General features: G+C 44.8%; 1 long non-coding RNA gene across 5 annotated transcripts; it reads right to left on the reverse strand.

Annotated features, from left to right (window-relative positions):
• Positions 1–449: 449 nt before the first annotated feature.
• On the reverse strand, positions 450–25,191 carry LOC142848133 (uncharacterized). 5 transcript variants are annotated; one of them, XR_012910376.1, is made up of 4 exons: positions 24,393–24,935; positions 23,492–23,625; positions 20,165–20,386; positions 450–1,229 (listed from the first exon to the last, which is right to left on the reverse strand). It is a non-coding gene; the product is annotated as an uncharacterized LOC142848133 (long non-coding RNA). The 5 variants fall into 5 exon arrangements; XR_012910372.1 differs by lacking the exons at positions 23,492–23,625; positions 24,393–24,935 and adding an exon at positions 24,953–25,191; XR_012910373.1 differs by lacking the exons at positions 450–1,229; positions 23,492–23,625; positions 24,393–24,935 and adding exons at positions 11,636–12,499; positions 24,953–25,191.
• Between the last annotated feature and the right edge of the window lie 48 nt (positions 25,192–25,239).

Below are 25,239 nucleotides of genomic sequence, written 5' to 3' on the forward strand. Positions count from 1 at the left end.
AAGTCCCTTTTTCTAAAAGCTTGAATGGTTGGATGGAGGCTTACTCAAATGACGTAGGCGCACACTGAGAACTGAAAGCAACCAAAGGTGAGCCGGCACGATAACCCTCCCCAAAATCTGTGATTTTAACCAACTTCAAACATAGTTTCTTTTTCATTTACAGCTACTGTCTGTCCTGAATTTAGACCTGAAGAAAAGTGCAGCGCAGATGACATGCAAATAAAAACAAGGTGTTCGCTTTCCACTTGGTCCTTCTAGTCTGGGGCTCTTCCTTTGCAGGGACTTTGATTTTGCTCAGTCAAGAGTATCTTTTGGAAAATTCTATGTATGCCAGCTATATGTGCCTGCTCTCTCTCTCTCTCTCTCTCTCTCTCTCTCTCTCTCTCTCTCTCTCTCTCACACACACACACACACACACACACACACACACACATTTGCTAATCTCCTAATTTAGTGAGTTCACCTGCAATTTGAGCAACTGAAGTAAGCTCATCACACAGCATGTACCCCTTGTTCAAAGAACTTTAGGCATGGGTAATTGAGTTCCTACATTTTACCTCTGTCTTGACATTATAACCCTTCCTTGGTATCAGTGGGGCATTGGTTCTAAGACCCCACCCGTAGCAAATTGTGCAGGTGTTCAATGTCCCTTATGTGACATTATTTTGCCCTTGCATGGCATTGTGTCCTTCCTCCTGGATATGCTGCACCATCCCTTGAGTCTCACAACCCCCCACACGATGTAAATGTTGTGCAAGCTGTTCCACTATGTTGTTTAAGGAGTAACAAGAAGACAAAAGTCTGAACATGTTCAACACAGGTGCAACTGCAGTTTTGCTTGGTTGGGTACAGAAATGTGGATCTCACAGATACCCAGGGCTGGCTGGCTGGCTGTACTTCTTTTCCAAACATACCGGTGCTGCCCCACGAATACGTCTGTCCATGCAGGCTGAGTCGATGGGTACTCACCCATTCTTTCTCTGCAAATGATTTCTGCCAGATTTACATTTCCTTGGGTAATTGTTTTCTTCATCGCTCACCGTGTTGCCACGTCTTTATTGGAATTTGTGTTGTGTTTTCTTTTGTAAGACATTTGGAGTCTGTGAAAAGTGTTATGTATGTATGTAATAGAAACAACACCCACACCATTGCTTTGCTACTGGGGTGCTGCCACACTTCTGTTTGCTTTCTCTTCCTTTTTTTTTTCTTCCAAATCACCAGAATAGTTCCTAGGAATAGGAATGATAAAACATTCTTAAAGACACAGTAAGTCAGACTGCGGGGAGATGGCTCAGTAGAACAAGTGCTTGGCATGCAAGCAGAAGGGCCAGAGTTCGGGTCTCTAGAACCTATATAAATGCCGGGCCAGCACGCTGGCCCATAGTTCTAGTCTTGAAAGGTAGAGATGGAGGATCCCTGTGGCAAGCTGGCCAGACAGATCAGCTGAGTCATCAAACTCTGGGTTTGATTGGGAGATCCTGCCTCAAAGAGTAAGGTGGAAGGGTCATCAGGGTCAGGGAAGATGCCCAATATAAGTTTCAGGTCTCCACAGATGTTGGCACGCAAGTGTGCACCTACCTACACACAGGTGATCCCACATACACAGGAGCACACATACACACATGCCTGCATACACATAACAATACAGCAAGTATATTATCACTCATTAGTGGGGAGTCACAGCCATGTGGAACCTGACCCTCCTGTAACTGACAGCCAGCCTGATGGAACCTCTCATGCCATTTTGTCCTAGCTTAAACCGCAGTCGCAGATGCACCGCGCTTGAAGTAATTTACTGACTGCTATAAATTGAGCATGGCGGGAGGTAAATATCAGCAGTCAGAGCGAAATAGCTGTATAGCAACCAGAGAAATTATGGAGCTTCTGCGCGAATTGGACTGCTTTTATAACATACATCAGGCAACAAAGTCCTCAGTGGGGGGGAGCCATACAGCAGTTATGCAAAATTATCGGGCTGGTTTTATGTAATCTTTCCTTTTTAAGCTGCTTTTAACTTACAGGGCAGAAAAGACAATCTTTGGGCTTTCAAGGTCTTGCAGAAACAGGCACACCAGGTCCTGGAGTCACTGATGCTAAGAGAGAAGGTGTGGCCTGTTTGTATTGGCTTCTGCTGGCCTCTTCCTCTCTTGTAGGAGAGAATGAGTGCAGAGCCTGCTGGGTCAAGAGTAGCACCTGCCGGTGGGAAGGGGACAAAGCTAATATTCAGCCACCAAAAGGGGCACTGGCTGTTCTGGTGTGAATGTGAAGTGTACCCCCCATGGGACCACATGTTTGAACTGTTGGCCCTCAGCTGACAGTGTTGTTTATGGACACCGTGGACCGTTTGGGATCTTGGGCACATTGAAAGTCATTCTTGTTTCTGGTTCAGTGCTACACTCTCTGTCTTCTGATCTCCAGTCACCACCTCAAGGCTCTCGCCTCTAAAAACAGAGCTGCTTCTGCCACCATGTGTCCCTCTGCCATCATGGTGGGTTAAAATTTCTCAGACTCAGAAGAAACCAATTTTTCCTAGACGTACCTATCAAGTACCCTGTCACAGTGACCCAAAAAGCCTGATACACTGAGCATCCCCTGGGGGCAGCTGGGAAGGCCAATGTGCAGTGGTTAGAAACCTGTTGAAGTGGGGGTGGACCACGTGACTTGGTGATTTGGAATCCTATCTGTAGATGGGTGCACTGCTGAATGGAGCCCAGGTAATAACAGTCAAAATCAGGCATGGCTTCAGGCTAACAGTTCAGATGTGGCTGGCCTGTCCCTAAAGGTGGAGAAGGTCACATCAGCAGTTTAGAGAGAAGGAAGACTCAGGGCAAGATTGCAATGTCCTCGGCTCTCTGTAGAGAACAGAGAACTAACAGGTAGGACCACAGGCTTCTCTGGAGTGCTAGCGAGAACGAAAAGTGGGGGTCATCTGGTAATGGGATTGCCAGGTCCCCCAGCAGCCAAACCAGTTTCCTCTATTAATATGCCCAAGGATAGTGATGCCAATCAGATCTGGTCCTGGCACAACCGCACATGAGAATTCCTGAAACTCCTGTTGAGATGCAGGCTCTGATTCGGTATGTTTGAATTCGGAAGTTCTCACAGGATCCTGCCCTGATGCCTATGCCTGTAGTATCCTAATGCGGAGGGTTCTGAGACGCGCCACTCGCTCTCACTGCAGCGGCCCCCGCACCTTTGTCCTCCATCCAGTCCCGCCAGCATCACATCTGACCTTTCTCTCCTTTTCCTGTGCCTTTGTATGACTGCTTTCTGTTTCCCTTCCAGAATGAGCACGGGGGGTGGGGTGGGGGGGAGAACTTAGATTCAGAGAGTAGATAGAGCAAGATGGCCAAACCCAAAATGTGTGCTCCTTTGTCAAGTGCCTTGACCTGTTCAGGGCGGAAGGAAGCACCGTGGTGCACCAAGGACAAGCAACAGAACTACTTTAGGTTGTCTCTGCTGTTGTGGTTACTTTTCTTGTTGCTGTGGAATGCTTGACCAATGTAACAAGGAGAAAAGGGTTCCTATTGGCTCAGAGCTTGAGAGGGCAGTTTAGCATCCTCGGCAAGTCACGGCAGCAGGAGTGTGTAACAGCTGACTACACTGTGTCCAGCCAGGATGCTTAAAGGATGCCTGCTGGTTCTCAGCTCACTCTCTCCTTGTTACTCAGTTCCCGATGCCAGCCCAGCAACGGTGCTGTCCGCCTTCAGGGGAGTCTTCTCACTCCAGTTAAAGCAATCTAGAAACCCCCTCACAGACATGCCCCGTTTTTCTCCTATCAAGTTGGTGATCAATATGAATCATTACAGGAATTTTTAAAAAGTCCTAAATCAGTTTGGAAATCTGTCCCAGGGTGCTTGCTGGAAGCGGCTGGGTCTGACACCCAGGTGGCATGAACTGGGCAGGTGGGAACACCACTCTGAGCTGTGCCTTTCCCTCAAGCCCCCCGGCCACTACCCTGCCAGTCTCCCTCCCTCCCTGCCTGGCCTTTCCTTTTGAAGCTGCTGCACCCGATGAGGTGGGAAGGCGACCTCCCCCACCCCTTTCATCTTTAAGCAGCTGCATTATTAACGGAGCAGGAAACGTCTCCCATGAGCTATGGCAAAATCCTGCAGATTGGTTTGTGAATCACTGTAGCTTAGGCTAAAGCAACCTAATTTCCTGAAAGCCATTCTATGGCTTTGGGCTTCCAGGGAGGCATGAAGCTTGTATGGTCTTTCCTCTTAGTTAAAATCAAATAGGAATGGGGAAGAAAAAAAAACTGGAAGAGGAACTCGTCTGGGAAGACATGTCATTAACATGGGGAAAAATGAAAGGCTAGAAAGAAATGTGGGCAGGCTATTCATACGGCAGTGCAGGGGCCTGGCAGCATGGATGTAGCGAAGTGTTACAGTGCTAACTCCCTTCATGTCCTGGAGTTTCGTGTGGCTTTTTTACATACGTTTTTGGTGAGATGCACAGTGATACCCACAGAAAGTCCAACACAATCAGTTATATTAACGGCATATTTGGGTGGTTACAGAGTAAATGAAACCCAACCCCAAAGCCTTCCGCCCAACCTTTTTTGATAATGATCCACCATCCCCATTTTTTAAAACTTTTTATTGATTCTTTGTGGATTTCATATCCCCATCCCTTCCTATCTGCCCTTTGCCCTTGCAAACTCCCCCACCAAAAAAATAAAATAAAATTTAAAAGAAAGAAAACATCTTGCCGTGGAAGCTGTGGTGTGTCACAGTGAGTCACACGGTGTACTCTTTAGTCCATGCGTCTTTACTTGCAAGCACTCATTGCAATGAGTCATTGATCTAGTTTGGGGCTTCTGGCTTCTGCTACACTACCGATATCGGGCCCTCTCTGGGACTCGTCTTGGATATTTTGTTGTTGCCCTGTGCATTGCAGATCCTGTAGCTTTGGATCTGTAGGTTCATCCCCTTCATGTGTTACTGAAGATCATGGATGGGGTGGGTGTTGATGGGCTAACCCTGGTTCTGGGCCTGGGTGGTAGCTGGGGTGGTCAGCACAGCCCCCCAGTTCACCTGGTACCTCAGACAACAAAGGGCAGAGCCAGTGCTCATGCCCTCGTGCCCTCAGGGCCAGCTCACCTGCACCCATACCAGCAGGACCAACTCTACTGTGCTGCCCAAGGGGTGCAGGGCTGCTCTCCTGAGCGCTGCAGCTGGCGAGAGGCAGGGCCAGTTCTCCCACTCCCATGACCCAGGGACACCCTTGCCTATTTTTAAACTACTCTTCCTACTTCATTTTTCTTTCTTTTTGCATTACAGTTTTACTCCTTAAGTATGCATTGGTAAAGAATACTTTTCAATATTTTAAAACTTTATATGTATTTAAATGTACGTGCACGCCAGTCCTCCTACATAGGAGTTAGGGAACAACTCCAGTTGCCACTGCCTGCCTTCTGCCTTCTTTGAAACAGGGTCTTCTACGGTTCTTCCACTGTGCTATGGGACTCTCTTGTCTGTGCCTTCCATTTCCCCGCAGGAATGTGAAGATTGTTGTGGAATATTATCTTAAGCTGTGTTACATTTGTTTATTCTGTGGGACATTGTTTAATGATGTAAAGATGTGTTTCATTCTTTTATGCTGCATTTGTTTAACTCTGTGAAGCTGTGTTAGTTTGTCTGTCTAAGACACCTGATTGGTCTAATAAAGAGCTGAACGGCCCATTGTAAGGCAGGAGAAAGGACAGGCATGGCTGGCAGGCAGAGAGAATAAATAGGAGGAGAAACCTGAGGAGAGAGAGATCAAGGAATGAGAAAAGAAAAGACCAGCCACCAGCAACCCAGCCAGCCACTGAGTAAAGAAAAGATATCCAGAAATAGAGAAAGGTAAAAACTCAGAGGCAAAAGATAGATGGGATAATTTAAGTTAAGAAAAGCTGGATAGAAATAAGTCAAGCTAAGGCGGGGCGTTCCTAAGTAAGAATAAGCTTTTGTGTAAGTGATTTATTTGGGAGCTAGGTGGTGGGGCCCCCAAAAGAGCCAAAGAGTAAAAAGAGTAATGAATCAAAACAGTCAACTACAGAAGATGGCAGATGTGCATAGACCCAGGATTTATGTGAGTTCTGGGGATGAGAACTCAGGTCTTCATGATTGAGTGGCAAGTGCTGTAACCTACTGAACCAGATCCCAGCTCCCTTTAAAAAAAGAAAACATCCTTAGACTGCGTTTATGTAAATCAGAGCTGTTGGAGGAATTGAGCTTCTCTGGGAAGTTGATTTGTTTCTGAGAATATGGAAATCCACGGATATATATATATATATGGCATTTGGCCACAGGACGAGCTCTTGGCCTACAATGCAGGGCAACTTCAAAACGGTGTTGTTTCATACTGGAGCCCATACTGGGAGGAAGAATCCTGCCCTCAGATCTTTGCAAGGGAGCAGTTCTAAAGCTGTCTTCCACAAGCAAAGGTGAAGCCAACACCCTGTTGTGGGGACTATTAGTTTCAGATGTGTTGTGTTTGTTTATGCTGTGGAATATTTGTTTAATGATGCAAAGGTGGTCTGCTTTCCTTTTACTTATTATTTATTTATTTGTTGTTTTTTGAGACAGGGTATCCCTGTAGTTTTGGAGCCTGTCCTGGACTAGCTCTTGTAGACCAGGCTGGCCTCGAACTCACAGAGATCCGCCTGCCTCTGCCTCCCCAGTGCTGGGATTAAAGGCGAATGCTACCACCACCTGACCATGTTGCATTCTTTTATGTTGCTTTTGTTTAGGTCTGTGAAGCTGTGTTACTTTGCCTGCTTAAAACACCTGGTTGGTCTAATAAAGAGCTAAACAACCAATACCTATGCAGAAGAGGGATAGGGAGGGCTGCCAAGCAGAGAGAATAAGTAGGAAAAGAGAAACGAGGAGGAAGGAGTGAGAAAACGAGAAAGAGAGGAGGATGCCAGAGCCAGACACACAGACACACAACCAGTCACCGAATAAGAAGGAAAGAAAGACATGTAGAATAAAGAAAGGTAACAAGCCTGGAGGCAAAATGTAGACTAGTTAGAAACAAGTCAAGCTAAGGCCAGGCATTCATAAGTAAGAATAAGCTGTGTGGTAGGCCCCAAAGAATAATAAGAATTAGAAAAAAAACCCTAAAAAACAAGTACAGTCTGTGCTTTTTACACTTTCAAATATTCAAATAAGAATCGTTCCACCTTCTAAAAGAAACAATATTTTATAGCTAGCTTTTGTTTCATTTGAAATAGTTTCAACTGAACTGGATCTCAAGATGGAATCTTAGGATCATTTCTCAGGCAGTCAGAAAGGCTCTCGGAGGCTAAGTCTCCAAGGCTGTGTGTGAATGAATGTACTAAACACAATTTTCTTTTCTTTTTTTTTTAAAGACCCTGAGTGTAATTATTAAAGCTTCAATTGTCCCTAGTGATATTAACTAGATAATCAAATCTGGATCACAAGGATGAAATAATTTAAAGTATGCCTTCATTACTGTTCAACTGAAAATAACTCAGTCAAAATGGTTGTCACCCTCCCTCAGCCCCAGATCTGTCACGTGGTCATGGCACTGCTCAATACACATAAGAGGTGTACTCAAAAGGTCACACCGATTCTCTACAGCAAAGACCATTCTATGCAAACAAAGCAGATTAAAAGATTTCACCACGGAACCAGGAGAAAACACTGTAGCTATCATATGCAGAAAAGACAAAATCAGCATTTGGGGTAGAATTGCAAGAACTCGGAGCTCTCTGTTTCTAAATTAGCTATGTGAGACAGCCATCGTCAACTAGGAAGAGACTTTACTCAGGGACTATGAAGATGTAAAATCGTCTGTGTGACAACTTGCTTAGTCTTACAGAAACTTGTACTATATGGACCAAGATTTCCTCTGACTGAACAGAGCCAGGGAGATCTTGCTGTGTTTTCTGTGACTGAGACAGTAAGTGCCTGTCATTTCTGCACCCGACAGGAGCAGGGAGAAGTTCTCCCATCAGCCATGCCCTGCTGGGAAGCCAGTGTGCAAGTGTCGGAGTCCCTTCAGCAATGCCTTTAATTCTTATCTAGTAATATTCTCTGCCACTTCATGAAAAGAGGGGCCCCAGCTGTGCCCAATACTGTCATAGCTGTATAACCCAGACACAATCCACAGGGGGTTAGGACAAAAATTAACAAATACATTTCAGCTTGAAACCTTACTGATAAAGAATTATCATCAATTTCCCAAAGCAGCCATAGACTCCTTCATCCTGATTTACAAAAACCCAACTACAAAAGCTGCCACAACCAAGGTCACCTAACCTCAGATAAAGAGTGTCACAGCCGCGCCAACCTTCCTTGAGGAGATAAAACACGCGTGGGGAGACAGAAGTGTCTTGGGTTCTACTGATGAATTCATCAGTATGCCACTAATCACAAGGTCTTTCCCAATTTCCTGCATCTCTTTGTCCCAGATTTATGCCTATAAAAAAAAAAACCAAACAAAACAAAATTGGGTCCTCTAGGGATACAGTCTTAATGGTACAGCATTGTGTTCTGCCCCTCAGTCTGGGATGAGGTCGTCAACCTGCTTCATTGTTTTTCCTCCAGTGGAGCGTCTCACCACATCTCCTTCCCACTGCTGCGCCACGGGAAATGACGTAAGGAGAGGACTCCCTCCTGGTGATGGTCTCCCATCATCTCTTAGAACCAGAGTCCACAGACAGGAAGTTGGAGTGTTAGCTTTTCGGGTTCTTTGTCGGGAAATCCACGACCAAATTGCTCCTTGCTCTGGAACTGAAATTTCTATTGTGTCCCATGGGAACATGCTATCTCATTAAGAGTTGGAAGAGGGTGAGATGAAGAAGTCTGGACTACGGGTATTGGTGACAGCCCCTTGAGTACTTAGGACCTGTCAATCAATGGTCCTTGCTTCCTGTAACTTTTGGAGTCATTAAATGAATAGTGTCAACATGTAATCATTGTAGGCAGGGCCCAGAGAACAGGTTGAGAGAGCGTGTTTTGAAATATCACCCTTGAGACCTGACATACGAGAGGATGTTCTGCACTGAGATTGTCAGCAAGCACCTTGAAGAAGAACTGACTGGGAGCAAAGTCACCTGTTCTATTAACCCTTCCTGCTTGTCAGCTCTCAGGGCTTCCCGAATCTCCAATGGCTGCGGCACTCACTCTTTTGCAGGTCCGTGACAGCTATTTCAGGCCTAACACAGCAGGACAAATGTGCACAAGTCCACACAGTATGACAGAAGAATTAAAAATGTATTTACCATCTGTTGGTCGTTTCCTTGTGGGACTCTTCTTTTCCTCTCCTGCAGCCACAAATAGGGTCTTTGCATTTCCTTCCGACTTCAGAAAGCTGGGCTCTCTGAAATTGCAGGGCTGGCTTCCTCCTCCTCCTCCTCTTCCTCTGCCTCCTCCTCCTCCTCCTCCTCCTCCTCCTCCTCCTCCTCCTCCTCCCCTGCCTCCTTCTTTTCCTCCTCTGTCCAAGACTGTTGAACTCTGGACCAATTCCAGCTTCTATAACCATATCTTTTAAGTATAACTTGGAAAGAGTCAGGCTAGGGAGATGGCTCAGTGATTAAGAGCATTGGCTGTTCCTGTAGAGGACCCATTTTCAATTCCCAGCACCCACATGGCAGCTCACAACTGTCTATAATTCCAACTCTAAGGGATTCATGGCACCAGGTATGTATGTGGTGCACATATCTGTTCATGGAGGCCAAATACCCATACACGTAAAAATTGAAAGAGTCTACAAAAACTGTATAGTGTTTTATACTTAGGTAACTTCAAGACCCTCTGCTTAGTTCCAGTTCCTGAGGACTCTGTAAAGCTTAGGGTGGAACAAAGTCAACTTAAATGGAACTGTACATCGAAATGAGGCTTGGAAACTCACACTGGTCCCACTACGATGTACTCAGTCCTCATCGCAGAGGACTGGTCTGATAAAACACACCATTTAGACTGGGAGAGAATCCTCCAGAAGGAAGCAGGAACTTCAGGTGTGAGCCATTTCTACCCACAGGCAAAAATCAAAATGTGTTATTTAGTTTTGTTAATTGGGACGTGATGCAGGTTGATCTGGACAAATATTTCCCACCTCAATGAGAGCCTCTAGTTTTCCTTTCTGAAATACACGTCAGTCACTTAAAATAAGCCCAACTCATTGTGATGGTAATTCCCACCTGTAATCCCAGCAGGTGATGCAGGCAGGGGAATCACCACGAGTTCAAAGTTAGTTTAGGCTACAATCTGAGTCTTGATTTCAAAGACAAACAAAGGAAACATTGTATTAGGTGCTTTCCTCATTGTTGCGACAAAGTATCTGGCAGAAACCAGTTCATAGAGGAAAGACTCTCTTTGCCCCTGGGTTCAGAGGGCGCAGGCGGTCATGGCGTGGAAGGCATGGCACCTAGGGAGATCCGACTAAAGTGGAGGCAGCTGGGTACTTCTGCCTTACAGCTTGGTGGATCTGGAAGTCAAGAGCAGACTGGAACTGGATTGAGCTATGAAAATGTCAAGACCCAGCCACCCTCAGCAACCCACTTCGTCTGGGGAAGTCACATCTCCTGAAGGTTCCACAACCTTCCAAACAGTGTCATTAGCTGGGGACTGAGTGTTCAAACAAATGAGCCCACAGGTGGGACACGTTACATTCAAGTCCTAACAGGGCATGGGAAGGATCCCTTGGCCAAAACATTGCAATGAAGTATTTTTATCATTTTCAGAGTCCTGGTTCATTCAGGTAATGGCGCATTAAAAACCCTCAAGCTTTTACTGTACCTACTTTACCCTAAAAACATTGAGCCTTGAGCAATCTTTTAAACTCTAGGAAATGAGGATTATGACCTCCACCTCACTGGGTTGTGGGAGATTAAATGAAATTTTACCCGCAAAGCCCCCAGGAGGGAGTCTGTCACCACACAAGAACTTGATCAATAGAAACTTTTACAGTTATAATTATATATTGTCTTGGACTTTTGCTTTGCTTTGTTTTGAGACAGGTCTCATGTATCCAGGTATGGCCCCAGACTTACTTTGTAGCCGAGGATGACTTTGAACTCCTCATTCTCTCGCCTCCATTTTATGAGTGTTGGCATTACGGGCGATTGTAATCTTTATGCCTGGCTTCCTGGGTATTCAGGAATAGAAGACAGATTTTTCAATGCCAAATTAAAGACTAAATCCCAGCCCAGATCCTGGCTTTGAATTTTGATTCTTCTAAAATGTCTTTATAAACTGGTTTCTGAGCCTAGGATCCATCTCACCATGTTACTTGATAGAACCAAGTCAAAGAGTCAGCGAACAGCTTGGGCAGAGTAAGTTTGTTTTGGCTTAGTTTTTGTTGTTTGAATGGAACTGGATATCAAGTCCAGGATCTCACACATGCCAGGCAAGAGCTCTACCACTGAGCTACAGATCTAATCCTGGATCCGCTTCTAATGATGCAATCATTCCTCAGTATTGGCTGGTGACTGCCCATAGTGGGTTCTGGAAAATATTACTTATTGATTCGTGAATTCATTGAAGAATTGGTGAATATTTATTGGCTATCTATCATTAGCCAAGAACAATCCCAGGTGATACTGACAGAAATCTATCCCTTCCTGACAAAAAAACAAAACAAAAACCAAGTAACAAATATTTATTTGGTATCATGGGATAACACATCCATGTACTAAGCACTCAAGGAAGCAGAAAGGCTGCAACTAGTGTGTGGTAGTCTAAACATGCCACACTGATGGTGACTCCTCAGGGACAAAAAAGGACTGCAGAGGTGGAGCCTTGGCAGCTTTGACTGTCTAAGGGCAAAGCATTCCAGAACCGGGAACAGAGCAGAGAGTCTGGGCCCATGACAGAGTATGCCTGCCTTCATCATAGAGCCGTGGGGCTAAAGGTGTTGGGGCAATGATGGTGGCAGAGAAGGTCAGAGGAGCTGAGATCATGGAGAGTCTGGCAGACATGGGAGCGCTATGGCCTGCCTCTGAGTATAAAGAAGCACCTATAAAGGCAGCCCAGATTCACCAGCTCCACACAGTGAACCAAGATGAAGACCAAGATGTAGTCCAAGAATGAACCAAGTAGCAGAGACATCAAAGAGACTGGAGGCGGCTATTGCAACGTTCCTGATGGTGGGTTAGCTCTGATGGTGGCAATCTCAGTGGGGAGAAATGACTAGCATCTGGACATATTTTGAAGGTCCAGCCAGCTCCATTCAATGGAGAGCTTGGACATGAGGTACTAGTGAGAGAGCAGATAGATAATGCCAACAGCCTTGGGGCTGAAGACTGAAAGGGTGGGTATAGCTGCCATTTCCTGAGATGTGAGAACGTTGGCAAACATGTCACAGTTATTCCAACCCAGTAGCTTCCTCAGGATCAGGGGCCTGAGGGTAAGATCTCCTGCTCGGTGGTGAGACAGGGCGTACGCAGCTGCTCCTTGAGAGATGGGAATCGATGCTGGAGATATGGCTCAGTAGTAGAGCGCTTGCCTTTTATGCATGAGGCCCTAGGTTCAATCTCTAGAACCTAGGAAGAAAGACAAAAAACCTTCAACACTTGGCCAAATCTGGAGAAATACAAGGTCGGGATATGGTATAAATTTCTCTGCTCTGATGGTGTAGATATCCACTATCAAGAACAGATTTGTTTGTTTGTTTCTTGCCTCAGGTTGATTGGTTACATGTCTGATTAGTTTATTGTTTGGCTACTCTGCATCTTCAGCTACCATGACACTTGTAGGGGGGGGCAGCTGCTGTGTGTATTGGTGCCCAACAGAGGGAGCTGAGAAGCCCTGGGGAAGCCATTGTTCTTAGACCTGGCCTTAGGCCTGTTTCTCTAAGGGCTCAACAGTCCATGCAGACCAGGTAGCCTGTGCCTCAGGTCAGAGTCAACAATCGTCTCTTCTGGAAAGATGAGGCTAGGGCCATGACTCTGGGTAACTCTTCTGTTCCATGTCATCTTTTTGTTTCCTGATGTTGTCATGGATGCCGGATCAAATATACACTCAAAACAGGTTATCAATAAATATCTAAAGAGAAAAGAGATGGGGATATATATGCAAATAACAAGAAAAAAAAGCAACAGTCTTGTAATCTCAGGTCCAGAAGAAGGATAGATTTTCTATCTAGGCCCATTGGAATAAGTTACCAGACAGATTTGCTTGAAGCATGAGAAACCTTTGGTCTCCTAGCTATGGAGGTCAGAAGTCTGGAATCAGCATCTTGGGGTCAGCCTCAGTGGGAAGGCTGTGAGGAAGAACGCTTGCTTCTGCTTGCAGCTTCTGATGTTTGTTGGAAAGGCTCGGCACTCTTGGCATGTACTAGTGTCTTTCCCATCTCTGTCGCCTCAGGGTCCTGGCTTGCCTCTGAGTTGATGTTTTATGTTCTTATGAAAGTGACATTCTTGCTGGATTTAGGGTCCACTCTCATCCAGGAAGACCTCCTAACTAAGCAAATCTGCAAACCCTACTCCCAAATCTGGTCATGTAGCTGCTGGGATTAGGATTTCAATGTACTTTTGAGTGGACTGAATTTGACTCTCAACAGAGTGTGGTGGGGAATGCCGGGGGTGGTGTGTCTGGTGAGACAGAGTCCCTTAGCCAGAGTACTGAAGAAAGGAGACATGCTCACAGCTGAAACTAGTGAAGGCCACACGTGTTTGGGTGCCACAGGAAGCCTTCAGATAAGAGCGGCTCTCCTCCTCAAACAGGATACTCTCTCCATCTGTGCTCGTGGCCCTGAAAGTTCTTTTTTTTTTATCTTCTGTTACTGGCTTAAAAATATTGTATAAATAAAAAGAATTAGAAAATAGCACTGCTCTGACTCACACGCTGGGCAGAGCCACAGACTCTTGTGATTATCAAGGAGACTTCGCTGATACGCTGATGCTGAAGCCAAATCTTGAAAGATGAGGAGTAGGTCTCTAGGCTCAGAAGGTGGGGCTGAGGGTAGGGGTGCAGGGGGAAGAAAGGTAGGTAGGCAGGGGCTTTATGTACAAAGAGAAAAGTGTTCGCCAAGGTATGAAGTTAATTTGCTGACACACTTTGCACCTCCTTTAGGAGGGTGTCACATCTCAAGGCCTGTACTGTCAATTTTATGTGTTGAAAAGAACACATTTTATATATTAAAAAGAAGAAGAGGAAGAGGAAGAAGAGAAAGAAGAGGAGGAGGAGGAGGAGGAGGAGGAAGAAGAAGAAGAAGAAGAAGAAGAAGAAGAAGAAGAAGAAGAAGAAGAAGAAGAAGAAGAAGAAGAAGAAGAAGAAGAAGAAGCAGCAGCAGCAGCAGCAGCAGCAGCAGCAGCAGCAAGCCTGGAGGTATAGCCCAGTGGTTGAGCACCCACCTAGAGATCACGAGGCCCTGGGTTTCTTCCACTTCCATTATTGCAGGGGGAAGGGAGGAAGATCAAACCTGTTTCTGGTTTCAATGAATGCGCACATAAGAAAATGATAACATTAGGAACTCATATCAGGAGGAATCAGCTATCGGACACATTTGCCAAAGCACAAATATGGAAACCTCACTCTCAGCAAGATCTGGAGAAATCAAAGAGCCGAATGTGGTAGAAATTCTTCTGCCCTGACTGCAGAAAAAGATCAGCCAACATTTTTTCCCCCTCTGATATATTTCATTCTGCACAAAGGGCCAAACTGGATTCTTACGAACCCGATTGTGAACCAAGATACAAGATTCAGAATCCTCTCCAGGATCTAGGAAAAGTAACTCCCCATTCTTCTTCCCAGAGAAGTACCCCCAGCTTGTCGCCTCAGAGCCTGAATCAGGGTCTGACCCGGTTTCTGTTCCAGAACTACTGCCCTGTTTTTTTGGCACAGGAATATACAGGATGCCAGCAAAGTTCACACCGGGTCATAGCAGTCTCTTTAAAGGCAAGATGATTCATGGTTGGGTGGGGGAGAAAGGGTATTGAGGGAAAGGAAGTACTGAGCAGGAGGGGGTGGAGCCATGCAATTATAAAATTGACTGCAGGAAAAGCTAGTCCTGAGAGTGTTGGGATCCTATGTTCTTACTATTGCTATGTAAGCACCAGCATTAAAGCAGAGAGGGGATTGGAATGAGAAGCAGATCTCACAACTAGGTTGTCTATTGCAGTAGAATGGGTTCCATGCCTGTGTATTTATTACAATTGCAAAGTATTAATTTCTCTTCATATCTGACAAAAAAAAAAAAAGAAGAAGCAAAGATCTCCCCCAGCCATGTAGCTGGTAGAATAAGATTTTGGCTGCAGGGGGATGAGTGAGTAATTTGTCTTCTTCTCTTTGATTGGCTGGCACTCGGGCTGACAGGGTCTTCTATTCTGCATGTTCATTCTGTAGTTAAGGAGAGTGTTTGTATTTTACAGTTTTAGTTGGGTGCTATTATCCCCGCCCTGGCAGAAGGCATCTGTGGCAGGAGGGGCAAAGCAAAATGAGAACCTCCAGTAGGAGGTTCTTAGATACCGCCGACTCCCTGCCCCAGCTCCCAGCCCCACTTCCAGGTCTTTGTGGAGGCTTCAAACCACCTGCCAATCCCCTCTGAAACCCTGACTGGACAATTTCTTCTATGAACTCGAGTTATTTATGTTTAAAAAAAAAAAGGAAATCTTGCCAATGCATTTCTTTTTCTGCGCTGCTTCCTCTTTGGGGGCAAGCTGGGTAAATTCCTCACAAAAGGATGTTCTTAAACTATGACCCTTATTCAGACCAGCTTGTCCTGGCCAATATTTATTCAAGAAAAATAAAGTAGCTAAGAGAGAGCTTGCAGTCATGCTTTTCTCATGTCACGAAGCGAGAAGGACAGAGAAGTCTCCCGGACCTCCAGTAAGGATCCGATGTTTATCTCTGCAGCCTGCTATGGTCCACGCCTCCCTCTGGAAGCACCCTGTATCTGACAAGTACAACCCATCCAGTGCCACTGTCTTACGTTCACACGACGGTGCCTCTGGCTTGGATTTTAATTTAGAAAATGGATTTCTTTTGAGGAAAAAAATGCCAAGTTGTTAATGAAACACTAAAAATAGAGTCCCAAAAGTTTCCAGCCAATACCAAGCAAGGTTTAACTCACATACTCTCAGCCTTAAAATGTTGCCTGTCTTCTTCTCATTTAAAAAGAGTTGTGCTTATTAGATGATTGGAGTAACAAACTATAATATTAAACAGGCCCATTTCCTCAAACTCAACCTTGGTCAGGGTGGCCTCGATGACAAATGATCTCTGGCTTTCTGACAAATTAATAATGGTTAAAAATTCTTCAAAAACCGTCTCATTCCCTTTAGAAGTATCCCATTGGGATGAATTTATTATACACTAAAAAACAGATTTCTTTTCAATAGACTTGGTATGTTTTCTTGTTAAACAGCAAAATGTATAATTTTCATGTGTGGGTATGAATGTGTGTATGTGTACCTGTGCATTTGTGTAGGTCAGAGGTCAATGTTTGGTATTTTCCATAGCCACTCGACATCTTAATTTTTAAACATTATTTATTATATTATGTATCTTTCCGTGTATGTGTGTGCACGCACACACACATGTGCATAAGCGTGTGCATGTATGTGTGTGTATGAGTGAGTATGTCTCTCTGTATGTCTGTATGCCAGATCAGTGTCCAGTGTTCTCTTTCCCTTCCTTCATCATACTACATTTTTTATTGGTGTGTGTGTGTGTATTGTGTGTATGTGTATTGTGTGTATGTGTATTGTGTGTATGTGTGTGTGTGTGTATTGTGTGTATGTGTATTGTGTGTATGTGTATTGTGTGTATGTGTGTATGTGTGTATGTGTGTATGTGTGTATGTGTATGTGTGTATGTTTGTGTATGTGTGTATGTGTATGTGTGTATGTGTGTGTGTGTATGTGTGTGTGTATGTGTATGTGTGTATGTGTGTATGTTTGTGTGTATGTGTATGTGTGTATGTGTGTGTGTGTGTATGTGTGTATGTGTGTATGTGTATGTGTATTGTGTGTATGTGTGTGTATGTGTGTATGTGTATGTGTGTATGTGTATTGTGTGTATGTGTGTGTATGTGTATGTGTGTATGTGTGTATGTTTGTGTGTATGTTTGTGTGTATGTGTATGTGTGTATGTGTATGTGTGTATGTTTGTGTGTATGTGTATGTGTGTGTGTATGTGTGTATGTTTGTGTGTATGTGTATGTGTATGTGTGTATGTTTGTGTATGTGTGTATGTGTATGTGTGTGTGTATGTGTGTATGTTTGTGTGTATGTGTGTATGTGTATGTGTGTATGTTTGTGTGTATGTGTATGTGTGTGTGTGTGTGTATGTGTGTATGTTTGTGTGTATGTGTGTATGTGTATGTGTGTATGTTTGTGTGTATGTGTATGTGTGTGTGTATGTGTGTGTGTGTATGTGTGTGTGTATGTGTTTCAGTGTCGCACTGTAAGTACATACGTGGGCGAAGAAATCAGCTAGGGGTTCTTCCTTTCCATTAGGAAGGCACCAGGAATTCCATCTTTCTGAGCCTTATTTTTGAGACAGGGACTTTTTATATGTGTCCAGCTAGACTGGCTAGCCAGCTAATCCCAGGGATCCTCCTGTCTCCACTTCCCCAGCGCTGGGTTTACTGGTGTGCCAGCACACCCAACTTTTTACATGGGTGCTGAGGATCACAACTCCAGTTCTCACACTCTGAAGCAAGGATGCACTGACTAAGTCATAGGCCAAGCCCCCCAAAATATACTTTCCATTATTAATACCTAAATCCATTTGTTCCTAAAAGGTATCAATGCCACACTATTTGGCCACAAACAGCAACTTCCCAAACCAGCTACAATGCTAGAACATTACTGCTTTCTAGCACACGTGTCGGCTTTTCAGCAATTCAAGTGCCCAGAGTCTGAACACCCTCCAGGAAGACTCAGGCACAGAGGAGCCTAATAGCTTTGGCTTCACAGGCCTGCAGCGTATCTACCAATGGGACAATGCATTCAGACAGATGACTCTCAGAGGACAGGTGTTATAGTCTGTGTCACATGGAGAAAGAGGACATTCAGATGAAGAAGGGCAAGCATCAGCTAATATCTGTTGCATGCTTGCAAGAAGCCATCCAGGATCCAGAGGTGTCCAGCTCTTCGAGGCTAATCTTGTTCTGCCAATCTCAAACTTGATAGCTGACTGTGGGAAATGTTGAATTATGGGGCTGAAAGAGTAGAGGACTTGCCTGACGTAATCAAGCTCTGGGCTCAATCACTTTACCCAGTAAGCAAACAAAGAAACAGATATATACTTAAATATAAATATAAATGTGTATTTGTGTGTATATGATTGCTTGTATATTCATATGTATACATCTCTGCATACAAGCACGTGTATATATTTATTTCATATATGTATATATATTTATGCTTTTATATGTGTTACCAATATGTTTCATTTATCCCAGTGAATGGTGAATGTACATGTTTTCATTTCAACATTTAATCAATAAGAAACTATTGAGGAGCCGGGTGGTGGTGGCGCACGCCTTTAATCCCAGCACTCAGGAGGCAGAGGCAGGCGGATCTCTGTGAGTTCGAGGCCAGCCTGGTCTACAAGAGCTAGTTCCAGGACAGGCTCAAAAACTACAGAGAAACGCTGTCTCAAAAAACCAAAAAAAAAGAAAAAAGAAAGAAAGAAATTATTGAGGTACTGAATATATGTATATACATATTTGTATCCTTCATATACACAGATATCTAAGTAAGTCTTTACATTTTGAAGCATATTTCATGCTTACAGTACATTTCAATTTAAACTAGCCAAGTTTCAAGAGCTCAAAGACTGTACTGGAGAGCGAGGCTCTATATTAAAATATTTGTGTGGTTGTTTTTAAAATTGCTATTTTGTTTAGTTTAGTTAGATGTGTGTATTGTTGACTCATAAACTGGCAGCAGATACTATAGTGCAAGGGCTTTTAGCCCACCCTTTTTCTGTGGCTCTGGGGAATAGAACCCAGGGTCTTGCTGATGCTATACTCCAAGTCCTCAATTCACTCTTTAATATTAGTGATGTCATTTCATGATCAAGAAGCCTGCGCTGCTGTAGTTTATAAGAGATCAAAGACGTGGTTCTGAAGAAGGCCTGTAAGAGTCTGTAGGCAGTACCCAGGCTGGGGACTCAGGTCTGTAAGAGTCTGTAGGCTGTACCCAGCCTCAGGATTCAGGTCTGTAAGTCTGTAGGCTGTACCCAGCCTCAGGATTCAGGTCTGTAAGTCTGTAGGCTGTACCCAGCCTCAGGATTCAGGTCTGTAAGTCTGTAGGCTGTACCCAGCCTCAGGACTCAGGTCTGTAAGTCTGTAGGCTGTAAACAGGCTCAGGACTCAGGTCTGTAAGTCTGTAGGACTCAGGTCTGTAAGTAGAACCTCTGGACTTCAGCTAGGGTGTGGCCCACAGACCCCAGAGTCTATTGAATGGGCAGCTTTCACTTTTGTTTCTAGTTTGCCTCATTATTCTGGTTTATTTCCCCACAGGCTTCTTTAGGAGTACAATCTAAGCAAAGTGTATTTGTTTTGTAACTACCGCAGCTTGCTCTGTTTTTAAGATGACATATAGGATAAACCCCTTTTTGCAAGAGCATGGTTAAAGAGCTGGCCTCAGTATTTCCATTAAAAATTCAAAGTTTCCAGGATTATTGCATAGCCATAACAAATTGTTCCAGGCAGAAACTTGGCAAGTATTTCTCTACTGTGGGAGGAAAGACGTTTAACAATTCTAAAGAGATAAGAATAAATAAATGTTTACTACTTCAACTTCGATGATCTTTGATAGGAGGTGCACTTAGATAAGACGTATTTCGTCTTCACATTTGGTCTGGTTTACAAAGTTGAAAGGCTAATAGGAGCTTGTAAGCCTAACCTTGCTCAAGAGTTATACAACTGTTCTCCTACCCCCACCCCAACATTTCAGTGAGTGCCGTCTTGTATTCTCAGTGCTTCCAGGGCTGCCTGTGTGTTTCTGAGAGGCACTGGTCGGCCAGCAGTGAGCCTCTCACCCTGCTGAAGATACACATTCTTAGAAAGGTAAGGTTGGTAAACTCTTTGTTGGCTAGTCCATTTTCCTCAGTGTGTGTTCTTGGGGGAGGGGGGCTGTGTACTGTATACTAGATTCAAAACAAGTAGTGGCTGAGGAACAAGGACAGAAAGAACAGCTCGAGAATTCAGACACAGGTTCTAATTATAAGATCCCATGTAGTCTGCAACTCACCATGTAGCTGAGGTTGGCTTTGGTCTCTAGTTTTCTCTGTCTTCACTTCCCGAATGCTGGACCCTAGGTCTGAGGCTCCAGGCCTGGTGCTCTATTCTTCATCTCTTACTGAATGCACGCTTATCAGCTGGAAAACGTTCTAGGCTGTCATCCCAGCACTCCTGTGGTTCTGATAGGAGAACTGGAGGTTCTAGGCCACCTTGGCTACATCATGAAATCCACCTACAATAAATAAATAGATACTTACTAAATGTCAACTAGATCTCACTATGTAGCTTCCTGATTCAATCTTGGCTTTTCTTATGTGCCCTACCCACCTGAGGGAAGTGTTTAAGGATATGATATAGGAGAAATGTGAACAGCATGAAAAACTATATAAATATAATCAAATTGATATTCATCATGGCAAGCAGTTGAAACAGCCCCAAATGAGACATTTTTGAAAGTATTACAAAAAGTCATCTACTTTTTAACCAATGCGTTTGATTCAAAATCAGTTTATTGAGTATAATATTGATGAACTAACTCCCTTCTTAGTTATGCATCTTAGTTTCTCTCAGGGTTGTCTATTCTGAAAAATTAACATTATTTTTGACTAGAGAAAACCAATGCATCTTTTAACTAAATTTTATCATGTGCATTTACTTACTGTGAGGGTGTATGTGTGGGGGGGGGGTCACTCACACCGAAGTGCTGCTGTGGAAGTCAGAGGAAAACTTGCAGGACTTGGTCTGTCCTTCCACTGCGTGGATCAGGGAGTGAACCTGGGTCCTCAGGCTTGGTGGTAAGTTCTTTTAACCTTTGAAGTATGCCACCAGGAAGGCTTTTTGCTTTTTTTCCCCCTAAGACAACATCCCTAGACTGTCCTTGAACTTGGCACGCAGTTCAGGGACAACGATTTGGAATTTCCCAGTCTCCTGCCGAAATTACAGGTGTGTGCCAGCCACACCCATTGTGGTGCTGGGCATCAAACCGGGGCTTTGTGCATTCTTGGCAATAAGGTACCTTTCCTAAGCAGGATTCTTGAAGTCCACTGGAAGAATGCAAGCCTAGAACTTGAAACGAGTATATCTTGTATCTTTTATTTTATGTAATTTGCAATCTGTTCAATTATTTAGTTGCTGTAATCGGGTAGGCAGTGTGTTTGTTAGCTTTTTCGTTTTGTTTTGTTTGGAATGGCGTAACAGGCTACTTCCAATGCAAACATATACTACAGTTTAAAAATCTGTCATGCTTTGGAGCGCCCTGTGTACAATGGCTGTCCTAAGCACTCTTGTGCTCCCTCTACTGCCTCAGAGAACACATTCCTAGTGAAGACCCCAGCACACTCATTGCAAGCCAGTTTCTTTCATTGATGAACTGCCATTTCCTTCACACATATATAGTCACCCCTCAAACGGGAAGGCTAGTTTTAGGGTTCCTCTTAAATACCCAAATCTTAGATCGTACAAGTGTATTATATAATGTTTACATACCGTGTATTAACATCCTCTTAAGGCTTTAACATAATCAGTAATTTAAATTTACAGTATAACTTTAAGTTCTAAGGAATCTCTAGATTACTGATAGCACCCTGGTGTGGTGGAAAGACTTGTTATTCTGTATTCTGTGTGGAGCATGATGAGGGGTAAGTCTACAGGTATTCAGTGCAGATGGTTTTAAAAATATTATGTTTCCTACTATAAACTGGTTACGTTTGGGGATGCAGAGGTCCAGGAGCAATGTGTTATTTTTTCCCATGGGTAAAATAATTAACATAAAGGTAATTCATTGGTGAATTATGTTCTGTTTCATGGCCAAATGTGCCCAGACAGGGCCCATGAAGATCAGTGTTCTTCAGGCTGGGATGCGCCCAGTCTTAGGCAGGCAGCTAGTTCAAAGGCAGACTCTGACTGCATATTGTGGGGTAGGAGCCTAGATTCTGAAGTCTAAACTCCTCCAGATGGTGGTGCTATGGTAGGCGCCGTGACATTAGGACTCCAATTTTAAACGCAGAAATGTAATATATAACAGTCTTGTGACTTAATATACAGTAGCTAGTCCATTTTAAACTTTCAAAAGTAGATGGGACACAAAAACATTAAAATCTATAGAAGGTGGGCTGGAGACATGACTTGGGTCTTGAGAGCACTTGCTGCAGGACACTGTGGCCCTGAGTGTGGACCCCAGCACTCATCAAAGGAGTCTGGCATCCTACATGCCTTTACCTCAGCGTGGAGAGGGAAGAGGCAAGAGGCAATGGCTAGGTTTGCTGGCTTCTAGCTTAGTGGAGAAGAGATGATCCTCAGATTCAGGTAAAGACCCCGTCTCAAAGGAGTACTTGGGAAGTGTCAGGATGCATGCACGCATGCACGCACACGCACATACACACACTGAAAAAATCTTTAGAAAAACAAATAAAGGGTACTAACATTTCTTTTCACGTTGTTTAAGTCATTCATAACACAGATTAGGAGTAAGGCTCAGCGGGCCTTCCTCCTCGATTTTACTCCATTTCAAAGCTTGACGGAGTCTTGTATAAATATAATATCAGATTTGGGTTCAGGGGAACGGTGTTATACAGCCGTCGCCTGTCACCTTGAAACTGCTCTGTTACCACCGAGTTTTCATTTGCGTGAGATCTTTTGCTTTTAAAGAACCTGTCCTGTTACCTCTGATGGTGCATTTGATGCTCTGTCATCTGGAAAGAAAATGTATCAGCACTTGAGTTATGAAGTTGCATCGTGGGTATTATGTTTGTGTTGGACCTCGCAGCAAGCAATAGCTGGAGGGTGTGTGTGTGTGTGTGTGTGTGTGTGTGTGAGTGAGAGAGAGAGAGAGAGAGAGAGAGAGAGAGAGAGAGAGGAAAGGAGGAGACAGTGTGACTTGTTGCAGTTTATGGCTTTAATCGTAACGGCTAGGAGAGTAAACAGCAATTTTTTATTAATTATTTTTACTGTGTGGGTAATGCACATATTTAGCTTTCTTCGGGGAACATTTAAATTAATTGACTAAGTCTAATATGAATTATGTGTTTTAATATGTTTAAGGTTGTTAAAATAATGCAAATTAACTGCTTGCACCAACGTAATAATTACAATATTAGTTTTCCCTTGAAAATTCTCTAAATGTAAGATGTCTAAAAATAGAGTGGAGGTGGATTGGACAGTTTGCAGATTATGAGCTGGAATGAAAACATCTCAGTTACGCCAGAAACATGGCAACCAATATTTTCTGTTATAAAAATATTTTAGATGGATTTCTTTTTTTTTTTTTTTTATGAAAGCTGTCTGCAACTGAAGCGAAGAGCAGAAGCTTTGTCGATTCACGGGCCAGCAGCAACAATACCTGTAGTGCAAAGCTTCCGCCTGTTCCACACGAGGCCGGCAAGCTTCCGCTCCTGTTCAAAGACAGCTTTCCCAAGAGCACCGAAAGAAAGCACCCGATTAAGCTCTGAACTATTAACCTTCACCTGGATAAAGCTCAGGAGGGAAAACAAAACTAGTCAGAGCCTTGACAGGCAACTCCTGTTAACCGTCCACTAGAGGCTGTAATGAGACCAACGATGTCACTTTAGCGTGTGAAGTCTAACAATCAGGGATCTTTAAGTGAACAGAAACACAAGTTACGGAGCGGGGTGGGAGGGAACAGTCGTAGTTCTATTTAAGTAGCTGTGGACGTGTGCACGGTATTTCAAACCTGAGAATAGATATGTAGCCCCCCCCATGACTTTTTTTTTAAATTTTAATCTGAAGTGCTGACTCCACAAAACAGTAGTTTAGAAAGCTCACAGGTTTCTCTTGGTGATTCTGTACGCTGCTTCAGACACTGACTGTTAGGTCCTAAGTAAACGGAGCCAAAAGGTCTCTCAAATCCTGCTCTTAGTCAATAATAGAGGCTTCCTACAAGACCAAGGGATCGAGTTTCTAGACTCTGAGTTCTAAGCACCTGAAAGAGGTCAGATGCTGGCCTGACACCTACTGGTCTTCTAGAATTATCTGCAGTAAAGAGAACGCAGCACTGAGCGACCCTTGTAGGGTTGTGTCCGCTCTTCCACTGGGTGCCACACCTGTTGGCAAGGTGCACTCCTCCGGGGAAGATTCCTTCCCACCGAGCTCACACCTGGCAGCGGTGTAGCAGGGGGGGGGGGGTGAGGACTCCATGTCTGCGTTTAGCCACCGGGACCAGGGGAAGTTCCTTCGCCGTGGACTCCTGAGAATGGCCATAGAAAGCTCGATGCACCAGTTACCTCACTTCCGATGAAATGAATGATCCCCAGTTAGCTGCGAGAGGAGTGAGCAGGTCGGCTACCAGGGCTAAACCCGAGACGTCCCATTCCTGCTGTAGATTTCTAGATCTGCAGAATTAGAAAGGAGGCCGGGAGGTCGCCAGCTTGTCCGGGCAGGAAAGGTGACCGCGCCAGTGCAAACTGAGGAAGCCTGAGAACTTTCCCGAGTTGCAAGCCAAGGCGCGGGCCCGGAGTCGGGTTGCTCAGGGCTCACGGGCAGGAGGGTTAACAGCGTGGATACTGTGAGTCCTCTTAGACGCGCACCGGGATTGGGGGTTGGGGGCACCAAGGTCACTTCAGGATTAGAATCAGCCGAGTTCCCCGCATCCTTGGTTATTTTACCAGGTGGGAGCCGAAGCCTGACACCCGTTGCGGTGAGTACTCCAGGTTACCGGAGTTGCACACTGCACTCGCCTTGGCCCCTCCAACTAGGTTGCAAGGAGCCGAGGAGGCGCGAGAGCACCGATCGGTCACCACTCCAATGACCTCATCGCCCCAACTTCCCCGCCCCTTTCTCAAACCTGGAAGGCACAGTCCCCTCAGGCCGACGTCCGGGATCCGGAGCCGCAGTTAGGAAGAGGCACCGGGCCTCCGCTGGAGGGACCGCTGCTCCGGCGGGGTGCATACAAGGGTTAAGGGCGCGGGCCGGCAGCCGCGCCGTGCGCTCGCCGTGCTCTGTGCGGCTCGCCGGGCCGCCTGCCAGAGGGTGCCCCCCCCCCCCCCCCATGAAGTCGGATCCTTGAGCTGTGGCGGCGGCAGCCAACTGCTCCATATTTGGCTTCTATTACACATTTACATACTGGAGCGA

This window comes from Microtus pennsylvanicus, chromosome 4 (assembly GCF_037038515.1).
Source record: "Microtus pennsylvanicus isolate mMicPen1 chromosome 4, mMicPen1.hap1, whole genome shotgun sequence".
In the NCBI taxonomy this organism is placed as follows: domain Eukaryota; kingdom Metazoa; phylum Chordata; class Mammalia; order Rodentia; family Cricetidae; genus Microtus; species Microtus pennsylvanicus.